We start from the raw sequence: 12,956 nt of genomic DNA, 5'->3' as shown, positions 1-12,956 counted from the left end.
TGTGCTATATACTGCATGGGCTGTGCAATATATTACTTGGGCTGTGCAATATACTACATGGGCTGTGCAATATACTGCGTGGGCTGTGCTATATACTGCATGGGCAGTGCAATATACTGCGTGGGCTGTGCAATATACTGCATGGGGTGTGCTATATACTGTGTGGGCTGTGCTATATACTGCGTGGCCTGTGCAATATACTACTTGGGCTATGCAATATACTACGTGGGCTTTGCAATGTACTATGTGGGCTGTGCAATGTACTGCATGGGCTGTGCAATATACTGCATGGACTGTGCAATATACTACGTGGCCTGTGCAATATACTACATGGGTTGTGCAATATACTACGTGGGCTGTTCAATATACTATGTGGCTGTGCTATATACTGCGTGGGCTGTGTTATACACTACGTGGGCTGTGTTATACACTACGTGGCCTGTGTTATATACTATGTGGCCTGTGTTATATACTGTGTGCGTGGGCTGTTATATACTACGTGGCTGTGTTATATGCTATGTGGGCTGTTATACTCTCCTTGGGCTGTGCTATATACTACGTGGCTGTGCTATATACTCCATGGGCTGTGTTATATACTACGTTGCTGTGCTATGTACTCTGTGGGCTGTGCTATATACTCTGTGTGCTGTACTATATACTACGTGACTGTGCTATATACTACGTGGCTGTGCAATATGCTACGTGGCTGTGCAATATACTACGTGGGCTGTTATATACTACGTGGCTGTACTATATACTACGTGGCCGACCACAAACAATCAGCGACAGGCGCATTCCGGCCGAGAATTGGCACGGGATTTGAACCACTCTTCGCTAATTGGTTGCAGCCGTCCGAATCCTGTGTATTCAATGTATTATTCTAAAATCTTCATAAATAAACTACATACATATTCTTGAATACCCGATGCGTTAGAATTGGGCTACCATCTAGTATATATATATATATATATATATATCATTGACACACACATATATAAATATTTATATTTAATACAGAGCTAGATAGCTTGAAAGCCAGTAATTCAATTGCTGGCTTTTGCTATCTCCTTATCAAACCCGACAGGTTATGAGACATGGTTTACATACAGTAAACCATTTCATATCCATTATTTCCTCACTAGTAATGCTAGTAGTGTGTGTGCAAAATTTGGGAGCTCTAGGTGTTAAAATAATGGGTTACATCATGGAAAAAACTGGCTCCCGGGCAATTTTCTCCTCCAGAGTGGGAAAGCCAGTGACTGAGGGAAGATATTAATAGCCTAGAGAGGGACCATGGTCATTGCCCCCCCCCCAGCTAAAAACATCTGCCCCCAGCCACCCCAGAAAAGGCGCATCTGGAAGATGCGCCTATTCTGGCACTTGGCCACTCTCTTCCCACTCCCGAGTAGCAGTGGGATATGGGGTAATAAGGGGTTAATATCACCTTGCTAATGTGAGGTGATATTAAGCCAAGTTAATAATGGAGAGATATCAATAACACACCTATCCATTATTAATCCAATAGTAATAAAGGGTTAAAAATTCCCACACACATTATGAATAAAGTATTTTAAGTATTTTATTGAAATAAATAAACACATGGGGTTTTAGTATCTTTATTGTACGCTCAATCCAACTGACGACCCTTGTCTTCTGAAAAAAAGGAAAATAAAAAAGCAACAATATCCCATACCTGTCCGCCGTACAGTCATGTCCCACGCTGTAAATCCATCTGAAGGGGTTAAATAAATTTACAACCAGGAGAATGCTAATGCAGCCGCCTCTGGCTATAAAAACTGGGGAATGAATGGAATGCAGCTTCGTTGACTTGCGGTGCTGCGCCCCCTGGTGGCATAAACTCATATGAACTCTAGCGTGGGAATTTTTCTGAATATTTTCTCATGCTAGAGTTCATATGAGTTATTTTCCTCTATTCCTATTGTTCTCCTTTTATGTATCAACCTTTTGTGTGGCACCGTATCAAAAGCTTTTGAAAAGTCCATATACACTATGTCCACTGAGTTCCCTTGGTCCAATCCGGAACTTACCTCTTCATAGAAACTGATCAGATTAGTCTGACAGCAACGGTCCCTAGTAAACCCATGTTGATATTGGGTCATGGAAGTTATTCCACTTCAGATACTCCAGCATAACATCTCTTAGAATATCCTCCAGGATTTTACCCATTAGAGGTTAAGCTTGCTGGCCTACAATTTCCAAGTTCAGTTTTGTCACCACATTTGCTATACGCCAGTCCTGTGGTACAGACCCTGTTGCTATGGAATCTTTAAAGATTAAAAATAATGGTCTATCAATGACTGTACTTAGTTCTTGCAGTATTCGGAGGTGTATCCCATCTGGGCCCGGAGATTTGTCAACTTTAGTGATTTTTAGATGCGTCGTACTTCCTGCTGGGTTAAGCAGGTGACATTTAATGGGGAATTTTTGTTATCACTAGTCATTTTGTCTGCCATAGAATTTTCTTGTGTAAATACTGATGAAAAAAGTCATTTAGCATATTGGATTTTTCCTCATCCTCATCCACCATTTCACCCAAACTATTTTTAAGGGGGCAACACAATTTTTTAGTTTCTTACTATTTATGTAGTTAAAGAATATTTTGGGATTATTTTTATTCTCTCTGGCAATGAGTCTCTGTCTCAATCTTTGCTGCCTTGATTTGCTTTTTTCAGAATTTATTTAAATTTCTGTACTTATTTAATACCTCATCACTACCTACTTCCTTTAATTCTCTGAATGCTTTCTTTTTTTCACTTTTTGCACCCCTTACAGCTCTATTAAGCCATAGTGGTTTCCTCCTATTTCTAGTATGTTTATTCCCATACGGTATATGTTGTGCACAGGTCCTATTCAAGATGCTCATAAACGTCTCCCATTTTCTTTGTGTATTTTTATGTCTCAATATATCATCCCAGTTAATTGCACCAAGATCATCTCTCATCTGTTGGAAATTTGACTTCCTGAAGTTTAGTGTCCTTGTAACCCTCATACCATGCACTGTCCTCCCTCCCCCACTCCATCTAGTTTACTCTCTGACTTTGAACCAGTTACAGAATAAGAACAAATCAGGCTCCTTGCATCTTCTCGCCCGACCACTTGCACCAGTGACCCCATTCTGTCACACCTCCTCCAGTCCCTTTCCTCAGCTGTCACCTCTCACCTAACAAAAATATTCAACCTCTCTCTCTCTTCCGGTATCTTTCCCTCCTCATTTAAGCATGCCATCATGCATCCATTACTTAAAAAACCATCCCTCAACCAAAACTGTGCTGCTAACTATAGACCTGTCTCTAATCTTCCCTTCATCTCTAAACTCCTCGAACGCCTGGTCCACTCCGTCTTATCCGCTATCTCTCAGATAACTCTCTTCTCGACCCTCTTCAATCTGGTTTCCGCTCTTTACACTCTACTGAAACTGCCCTCACTAAAGTCTCTAATAATTTACTAACAGCTAAATCTAATGGTCACTACTCCATGCTAATTCTCTTGGATCTCTGAGCAGCATTCGATACTGTGGATCATCAGCTCCTCCTCACTATGCTACACTCCATTGGCCTCAAGGACACTGTTCTCTCCTGGTTCTCCTCCTATCTTTCTGACTGCTCCTTCACTGTATCTTTTGCTGGTTCCTCCTCCTCTCACCTTCCCCTTACTGTTGGGGTTCCTCAAGGATCAGTCCTAGGCCCCCTCTTCTTCTCTTTGTATACTGCCCCTATTGGACAATCAATCAATAGATTTGATTTCCAGTACCATCTCTATGCTGATGACATCCAATTATACACTTCTTCTCCTGATATCATGCCTGCCTTTTTAGAAAACACCAGTGATTGTCTTACCACTGTCTCTAACATCATGTCTTCCCTCTATCTGAAACTAAACCTGTCAAAAACTGAACTCCTCGTGTTCTCTCCCTCTACTTATCTACCTATGTCTGACATTGCCATCTCTGTGTGTGATTCCACCATTACTCCAAAGCAACATGCCCGCTGACTTGGGGTCATACTTGATTCCGAGCTTTCATTCATCCCCCACATCTGATCACAGGCTCGCTCTTCTTATCTGTATTTCAAAAACATTTCTAGAATTCGCCCTTTTCTTACTTTTGGCTCTGCAAAAACTCTTACTGTTTCACTCATTCATTCTCGTCTGGACTGTTGTAACTCTTTACTAATCGGCCTCCCTCTTACCAAACTCTCCCCTCTCCAATCTGTCCTGAATGCTGCAGCCAGGATCATATTCCTCACCAATCATTATACCGATGCCTCTACCTTGTGCCAGTCATTACACTGGTTGCCCATCCACTCCAGAATCCAGTACAAAACTATTACCCTCATCCACAAAGCACTCCATAGCTCAGCACCACCCTATGATCTCCTCCCTGGTCTCAGTCTACCACCCTACCCGTGCTCTCCATTCTGCTAATGACCTGAGGTTAACATCCTCAATAATCAGAACCTCCCACTCCCGTCTCCAAGACTTTACACGTGCTGCGCCAATTCTTTGGAATGCACTACCCAGGTTAATACGATTAACCCCCAATCCCCACAGTTTTAAGCATGCCCTAAAAATGCATTTGTTCAGACTAGACTACCGCCTCAACACATTAACCTAACTATCCCTGTGTGGCCCATTCAAAAAACTTAAACCATAATCAAGTTCCTCGCATCATGTTCTCATACACTTTATGCAGTTAATTAGCCCTCTGTGTGTTAGGGGTCGAGTTCCCGCCTCTGCACAGGGGGAATCTCGAGCCACCTCCTCTGTGGTCTCCCATTCTTCTCCAGCCACAGTGGAGCCTGCTCAGCGGAGACGTCGGTCCCAGCCTGATACTGTGCGGATGGTTTCTGCTACTCTCCCAGGCTCAGCCATTGTAGCCAGTACTGGTCAGCGGCGAGCAGACATCTCTAGGACTAAGTCCTGCTTTTTCCCTTCTGAGCATGCCCAAGGTAAGACCTCTCATTGGAGGTCAGGGATCACATGATCAGGTACTACTGCAGCTCCCATTGGTCCTCTAGGAAGGTCCTGAAGTTGCTCTAGTATTGTAGCAGCTTCCATTGGCACTCTAGGAAGGTCCTGAAGCTGCTGCAGCTATAAAAGGTTGACATGGCCGCACGGCCATGTGCTAGTATCACTTCATGTTATTAGCTTGCTAATTGTGGTTGTGCTTGTATGATTGTAATAAGCCCCTAAAATACCGTCACCTCCGGTGAGGAGTTTGTATGATTGTATTCAGGGATCCGGCTGAAATAAGCCTCTAGAATACCGGCACCTCCGGTGAGGAGTTTTTGTGTGCTTCTCTGTGTGCATGACCACTGACTGCCATCAGCTCAGCAGTTAGCTGTGTGCCCCTGTAACGCTAACAGGGCACAGCATGTTCTTTTCTGTGTGACTCAGTGAAGTAACTGAGTTCACTTATACTGCCATATAGTGCCGTCATTTTCTAGCAGCAGGTTGTCTCCTGCACGGTGGACCCCAGGCTGCGAATGCACCAATTTTAACATCCATATTAACTCAGTGCATTCTGCCAGTCCTCACACTGTGCCTGTACTGTTACATACTTAGGCTGTTAACTGGTTCATGCAGCTTTACATGAACACCCGATCCTTACACTATGGCTGGTCCGAACAATGAAAGCAATTGCTACAATCCACCTCTCGTGTCTCCCCTTTTTCCTCATAGTTTGTAAGCTTGCATGCAGAACCCTCACTCCTCTTGGTATCTGTCTTGAACTGTGATTATTGTTATGCTGTAATGTCTATTGTCTGTACAAATCCCCTCTATAATTGCAAAGCGCTGCAAAATATGTTGGCGCTATATAAATGGACAAACAATATCACAGAAATTATGAAAAATTACAAGCACCGATTCAGAAAAAATGGGTTCTCATCAGTCAAGATGTGATCGAGAAGCTGATATTCAGCTGCCCAGTAGAATGGCAGAAGACTTAAGACAGAGTCTTTATATAAACTTGATGTATTTGTGAATAAAAGTTTAAAAACTTACAAAAAGCTGATAAATGTACTTCAGTAACTATAGAACATCAGACTAACAGATCTAAAAACACCAAAGCAATAAACTTTGCAAAAACCAAAAATTGTGCAAATCTCAAAATGTTTAGCCATAGCTGTACACTGTGTGCAGAATTATTCGGCAATTGAGTGTTTTGATCATTCATGACATCATTTTTCTGAAGATTTTCCAACCCCTATATACTTGAATGCTTATTGGATGAAGCTGATCAGAGGATGTGTATTTGTTTTATGGGGGAGGGAATAGCCTATCAACACCCTTTATCAAGGTGTGCAGAATTATTAACCAGCTTGAAAGTCAAAAATTGTTAAATGTCTTATAGAGGGATTCAGTATGCTTGAAATTACTAAGATATTGTGGCATGAATACAGTATTTTTGTACAATTTGAGCTATTTGGTGATTATTCTCAATTTAAGAGAAGAAAATAAACTATTGAGATGGGAAATTTCCTTTTTTCATTTAGTTGCATAATAATTCTGAGCAATAATGGTTGCCCAATAATTCTGAGCACACAGATATTCTCCTAAGAAAGACAAAACCTCACTTTTAAGGTACCTTCACACTGATCAACTTTCCAACGATCACGACCAGCGATACGACCTGGCCGTGATCGTTGGAAAGTCGTTGTGTTGTCGCTGGAGAGCTGTCAAACAGACAGCTCTCCAGCAACCAACGATGCCGAAGTCCCCGGGTAACCAGGGTAAGCATCGGGTTACTAAGCGTAGGGCCGCGCTTAGTAACCCGATGTTCACCCTGGTTACCATTGTAAATGTAAAAAAAAAAACACTACATACTCACATTCCGGTGTCTGTCTCGTCCCTCGCCGTCAGCTTCCCGCACTGATTGTGAGCGCCGGCCGGCTGTAAAGCAGAGCACAGCGGTGACGTCACCGCTGTGCTTTACGGCCGGCGCTCACAGTCAGTGCGGGAAGCTGACGGCGAGGGACGTGACAGACACCGGAATGTGAGTATGTAGTGTTTTTTTTTTACATTTACAATGGTAACCAGGGTAAACATCGGGTTACTAAGCGCGGCCCTGGGCTTAGTAACCCGATATTTACGCTAGTTACCAGTGAACACATCGCTGGATCGGCGTCACACACGCCGATCCAGAGATGACAGCAGGTGATCCAGCGACGAAATAAAGTTCTGGCCTTCTAGCTCCGACCAGCGATGTCACAGCAGGATCCAGATCGCTGCTGCGGGTCAAACACAACGAGATCGCTATCCAGGACGCTGCAACATCACGGATCGCTATCGTTATCGTTCAAAAGTTGCTGAGTGTGACGGTACCTTAACTTTCTTAAATATTCAGGTTTCCGGTTACTATCCCTTTGGATTGACTGACAGCATTGCAGTTGATCAATAATAAAAGTAATCATCAAAAATACAAACACAAATTGTTGGAGGTAACAATTTGTAAAATAAATAGATAAAAAGGCAAATAAATCAATTATAAAATAAAAAAAAACACTTGATTGACAGAAATAGATAGATAGATAGATAGATAGATAGATAGATATAAAATTAAAAGGTTGATAGAATAGAAAGGTTATCTTTTATGTTTTATTTGATGCAACAACATTATTGTGCTTTGGCATTGCAGTTGTATTCCTAGCCACTGTCTCAATCACAGACATTCATACCTCTGATGGATAATCAGTAGCTAGGTAATGGTGAAAGGGGATAACCTTGCTTCTTTTCTGACCTTTCATGCTAATTAAAACAAAGCATTCCAAAGGAACACATCCAGTTTTATTTGCTACTTTGTAATAATGTGTTCTCCAGAACGTCTAGCACATAATTAATAGTCACTGTCTGTCAGTCTGAGGCAATTCCAATACATATTGGCAGTAGTTTAACATGACCATGGAAAATTGTTTAACACAACTGTAGCACTATAATGTCCCCCTGTAGATATCTTACGTGGAGCTGCACCAACTAATGGGGATGCCACTATGTAATACTTTGAAGATAGAGCTGAGATTTTTCAGGCTCTGTCTTAGTATTCACTACATTCAATCCTCGCTGAATGATGGATGATGAGCATGGAGCACACACATCATCTTAGGTTTCCTTTGGATTTTGGAGCTCCCTTTGCAGTTGTCTAAGCGACAAACTGTAAGAAATCAATCAGAAACAACTATAAGAGGGGTATTTTGCATGGACATCAGAAGGAGTTAGATGTCAGACTCGGCGGTGGGAACTTGCATCCCAGTGATCCGTATGTCAGCATCATGCCACATGCACAAGGTGAGTCACTGCTTTATATTCTAATAAGCCATGTCTTCACAATGTATCACAGCGGTGATAACATTACCTCTGATGAAAAATAAAGTGTGATATATTAGCTCACCACAGATGTGTTGCTGGCATTCAAACCCGAAATGGGACTACTTGGTTCATTCCTCGCCAACAAATACCTGGCCTAGAATCTTTGACATCCTTCCTCCTTTCCTAGAACATACTTGCGTAATTACAGGTACAAGAGGCCCACAGGAAGTCATTAATCTTTCATGAGACCATTCTACCATTTCTAAAATCAGAACAATAGCCTCTCAGAAAGGCTTTGCAAGCTCAGAAACTGGGAAGGAAGGAGCATTTTAAAGGCAGATAAATCTGGTAAATGGATGGGAGCGAGAATAAAACACCAAGATGCAATCCAAAATTTGTTAACAGGTTAAATAATTAGGATTTATTGCTTCCATTTTACTTACAGTTAGTTTTATAAATATAAGAAGCTAAAGAATTGTGAATTTGGGCTGAGTTGTTAGAACTTTCCTGTACTGATAGCCACCAACTCATTGGCAGGTATCATTCTAAAGAGGCTGTGCAAGTTATTGGTGCTTATACCATTATTATTATATCCATTCCTGTCATAATATAATTATAGCTGTTAAATAATAAATTGCCAAAACAAAGCATAGAAGATAGTGATTACGATACCATATGATATGATACACTTTATTGATCCCGGGGGGGGGGGGGGGGTGTTAATACGGTATTACAGCAGCAATACAAACAGCAGTACATAAAATATTAGGACACAAATCTTGCACAGGTATACCAACATTATATAACAAATAAATTTGGGTTGTTCAAGTATATAAGTCACTGCTAATTGACATTAGTACACCTGCAATCAATCATTGTTGTCTACCACCCTTAGGAAATTATTATATATCCCTATAGCAGTAGGTACAAACAATTTCCTGAATTTCTCCTCCTTATACCTTAGTAGGATTAAACTTAGTAGGATTAAACTTGCCTGTTTTAACTGCTTACCGAAATGTGACATACATGTGCATCACACATTGCGGTGTAGTGCACAGCGACGGACTGGGACTGAAATTCAGCTCTGGCATTCAAAAGCACACATGACCCTGCAGCCCAACTTTCAAAGATGGAGGTCTCTATTAAGAATACATTCCTGCTTCATATTATGGGAAATCATGATTTATGGCAAGACCGATATTACTAATAATACTGCTATGTAAGGCTAAATAATAAGGTGCTTGGATAAGGTGTTATCGAGCATGCTCGGGTGCTAACCGAGTGACCACGACGTGCTTGAAAAATATGTATTGCGGTTTTTGAACAGTCGCTACACATGCAGGGATTGCCTAACAAACAGGCCATCCCTGCATGTGTTGAAGCTATCAAACAGCCACGAAACATACAGCCACAGGGACAACATCTTATCAGAGCTAGTTTGCTCATCACTAATCATTACCAAATACAACTATATCAATGCTGCAATACAAAAGACCATAAGCATATATTACCAACCTGCAGGGCTGGTTTTAGACAAAGTGGGGCCCTGAGCAAAAGTTTAAAGTGGAGCCCCAAATGGTAACATATTGCACCATCACACAGAAACTTTTCCGTTGTAATTACATGTGCTGAGTTCAGGCCGCTAAATGAGCATGATCGACTATATTGAAGTCATTCAACGCTTGTTTCCACGCCTCTTTACCCCAGCTAAGGATCAATGATGGGGACAGAACAATCACTAATAGATTATTCTGTCCACATACATACAGTAACATGTTCTCAAAATGAAGAGGATAAGGAGTACAATGCAATCCGTTTAAAAATTACAAAATATTTTATTATAGTAACATCATAACATCTTGATCAAAATAATTACAAAATGTATATGGACAAAAGGATTAAAGGTTGAAGGACTGAAGCAATGAAGGGACTGAGGCAAACACAGATTGTATATGGACCGGGAGGTCACATTCCTAAAGACACTATGTCATAGGAGTACATGTAATGGTAATCCCATGTGATTGGGATGCACGCTTACGATGTCCAAATCAAAGAACAGCTGAAGGGTGTATATAAAATGGTGAATGAACCAACACTGTCACGGCCCTCTGATGAAGATTATGTGAAACGCACGCTGGGGATGCGTGGTGTGATGGCTCACAGGGACTCACATGTGTAAGGACCTTTCCTATTGCACTATGCCAATTAATCAATAGATTTAATGTGTCCCTCTATAAATGCAGTGATGAACTAGTGGCACTTCGCCCTTACACTGAATTCTGTTCAGAAATAGTAGTTTATATGCTGCGTTACTTGCAGCCCCCTTATATGGAGAACTATGGGGAGTGTATTATACTATATAGAGTGCTATGGGGCACATTATACTATATGAAGGACTATGGGGCACATTATACTATATGGAGGATTATATAAATTATAATGTAGCCCCCTCATAGAGTATAATGCAGCCCCCCCTGTTATGAACAGGTGATTTAGAACCACAATGGACCTAGTGGTTAAGAGCACACAAAGTGACCTGATAGTTACTAACATAGGACGAGCTCTGAGACGTGGGAACTCTGCTGACCGCAATCCCTAATCCTATCATACCACACTAGACGTAGCCGTGGATTGCGCCTAAGCTCCCTATGCAACTCGGCACAGCCTGAGAAACTAACTAGCCCTGAAGATAAAAAAATAAGCCTACCTCGCCTCAGAGAAATTCCCCAAAGGAAAAGGCAGCCCCCCACATATAATGACTGTGAGTTAAGATGAAAATACAAACACAGAGATGAAATAGATTTTAGCAAAGTGAGGCCCGACTTACTGAATAGACCGAGGATAGGAAAGATAGCTTTGCGGTCAGCACAAAAACCTACAAACAACCACGCAGAGGGGCAAAAAGACCCTCCGCACCGACTAGCGGTACGGAGGTGCTCCCTCTGCGTCTCAGAGTTTCCAGCAAGCAAGAAAAACCAATATAGCAAGCTGGACAGAAAATATAGCAAACAAAAGTAACACAAGCAGAACTTAGCTTATGCAGGGCAGACAGGCCACAAGAACGATCCAGGAGAGAGCCAGACCAATACTGGAACATTGACTGGAGGCCAGGAACAAAGAACTAGGTGGAGTTAAATAGAGCAGCACCTAACGACTTAACCTCGTCACCTGAGGAAGGAAACTCAGAAGCCGCAGCCCCACTCACATCCACCAGCGGAAGCTCATAGACAGAACCAGCCGAAGTACCACTCATGACCACAGGAGGGAGCTTGACCACAGAATTCACAACACACCCCATAGAGTATAATGCATCCACCCAATAGAGTATAATGCAGCCTCCTCATAGAGTATAATGCAGCCCCCTCAAAGTATAATGAAGCCAGCCTCAGCGTATAATTAATCCACCCCATAGAGTGTAATCAACCACTTATAGAATATAATACAGCCACCCCATGAGTATAAAGCCGCTACAACATAGAAAATAATGCAGCCACCCCATAGAGTATAATGCAGCCCCCATAGAGTATAATGCTGCAGCACCCGCTAGGGCCATGGGGCACTTGGAACTGAGCCGCATGATTCTTAAAGGGGAGGTCACGGCAGCAGTGACCCAGTTCGTTGCCCTGGGTGCGCAATAAAAGGGATGAGGGAATGTTTGTAGGGGATTGTTTGTGACGCCACCTGTGGTATTTGGCTATAAATGGCCAACGCTGATTAGGCAGTCTGCTGGGACCGATGGTGATGCAGCTGGGATGGTTCTGCTCCCCACAGGTGAAGCAGAGCCCCAGGGTTGCCGGTACAGTTTATGGTGGATGGTGGAAGTTGAAGAGCAGGACTGAGGGTGTGGGAAAAGGAGTAGAGGACTCAAGGGTTGCAGTTTCCTTTACCTTTAATCCCAGGTTGAAGGTGCAGTCCAGGGCACAAGTCACAGCTGATGATAGAGATCTAGGCAGCCTGGAAGCAATTCAGAGTCCCCCTAGCCAGGTAAGGTTGGAGGCCTTCCTACTGCGCTGTTCTCTGGGTGCTTGGTGCTTTTAGTTCTTCTCAAGTCCCTCTCTCAGTCTGTCCACTACCAGCATTGCAGGAAGCTTGAGCATGTTCCAGGTGTCACTCCCTTGTGGTGACTCCGGGCTCTCGTATGCTGCTGTGCCTTCGGGTGTTAGCTGGGTCCAGGAGAAATGCAATCTCCTGTCCTCTGGATTTGGTGGCGGGGCCTGAAGTTCCCTCACAAACATGGACTCCGGAGTACAAGAATAATAATTAATTTTATTTTTCAGCAATTGACTGTGAGGTATAAGTGATAAGGTGGATTTATTCTTTGGGTCGGTGAAATTACAGCGATACCAGATTTATATTGTTTTGCTACTATCATACAGTGAAAATATATATATATATTGTTTTTTTATAAAAATAGAATTACACTTATCGGTAATTTGGATTCTTTGACTCTCCATGACAGAACCACAGGAAGTTGCCAACCTGTACTAATTAGGGACAGGAAATACAAGAGCTTTAAATATTCCCCCTCCATCCTCAGTGTTTTTCCAGGGACCACTGGAAATGCTTGAACTATTTATTAACACCAAGGAATCAAATAGCGGTATGGACAAAAACATTTTTAGGGGGGGAAT

Source organism: Ranitomeya imitator, chromosome 6 (genome assembly GCF_032444005.1).
Source record: "Ranitomeya imitator isolate aRanImi1 chromosome 6, aRanImi1.pri, whole genome shotgun sequence".
NCBI classification, from domain to species: Eukaryota; Metazoa; Chordata; class Amphibia; order Anura; family Dendrobatidae; genus Ranitomeya; species Ranitomeya imitator.
Note: the sequence above shows the minus strand (reverse complement) of the source record.